We start from the raw sequence: 1206 nt of genomic DNA on the forward strand, positions 1-1206 counted from the left end.
AATAAGCAATCATTATTCTCCCTTTTCCTCTCCTGTAACTCTGATTTGTTTATAAGGATCTCTATATGCAAACAGTTTTCATCTCTCATTACATTTTATTAGGCTACAGTAGTTTTCAAACGATAACTAGTTAACTTCTTTCCTCTTTCTTGAATATTCCTTTCTGACTCAATGCAACTTTTAAAAAAAGTTATGGGCTTCTGTGATTTTATAAGACACAATCTCCCCCCTCTACTTTGACCTCCTACCCACAAAACCCCACACACCTTGACTACTTCCATAACTGAGTTATAAATATAGCACAGAAAGTGTGCAGAATGTTTCTACTCACACCTAGATGGCAAACTGTTGCACAGTGACAAAGTTTTGTCAGTCATTGTAAAAAATGTGATTGTAATAATTGACAAATATCCTGCCATGAAATGTGTATTTATTTTCCATTTTTTTCATTTTACATATAGTGAAATATATTATATGGGTTGTGGAATGGGTAACAAATAATGCATAATGGACAACTAGTTAACATTGAAGGAATCTTAGCTTTTGCATTTCTTTAAATATGTATAGGATGTGCATATGCTCCTATGAAAGATGAGGATTAATTGAAAAGTACATATGAAAGTATAGTAGGACAGATCACAATACTTTTATTCATACTGACCAATATCTTATTCTATATGTACCCTAACTGACTTCACTGGGACAACTGATAGTAAATGGGGAACAAGGGAATCTAAAATAGGGTACCGCATGGTTAATTCAGAATCTACAAATTCAGAGATACCTCCAATCAGGAGATCCTATTACATTCTGGTACATGGTAACTTGGACATGTCATGGTGACTGAATGGTAAAAGCAATGTATTCCCATTAGGGCTATGCGAAGCTTCAGGTCATGATTCAATTTGGCAAAGATCTGGCCCAATTTTGTGGCTGAATCTCCAAATTCAAATCAAATCAGGAGATCCTTTAATCTCTCCAAATCGAATCAGAACCCTCCGAATTAATTTGGAGAGATTCGGAAAGATTTGGCAATTCAGACATAGAGCTTTAATTTTTTTTTCTACATACCTCAAGGTACCAGGCAGTTCATGAATGCTTTGAGGGTGGGGCGGATGGAGCATCCCATGGGAGTGCAGGGGCTCCCCAGAGTGCTTGGCAGCAGACTTGGAAGTGGACCAGAAGTACTTCTGGTCCACTTCTGAG

This window comes from Alligator mississippiensis, chromosome 1 (assembly GCF_030867095.1).
Source record: "Alligator mississippiensis isolate rAllMis1 chromosome 1, rAllMis1, whole genome shotgun sequence".
Lineage (NCBI taxonomy): Eukaryota > Metazoa > Chordata > Crocodylia > Alligatoridae > Alligator > Alligator mississippiensis.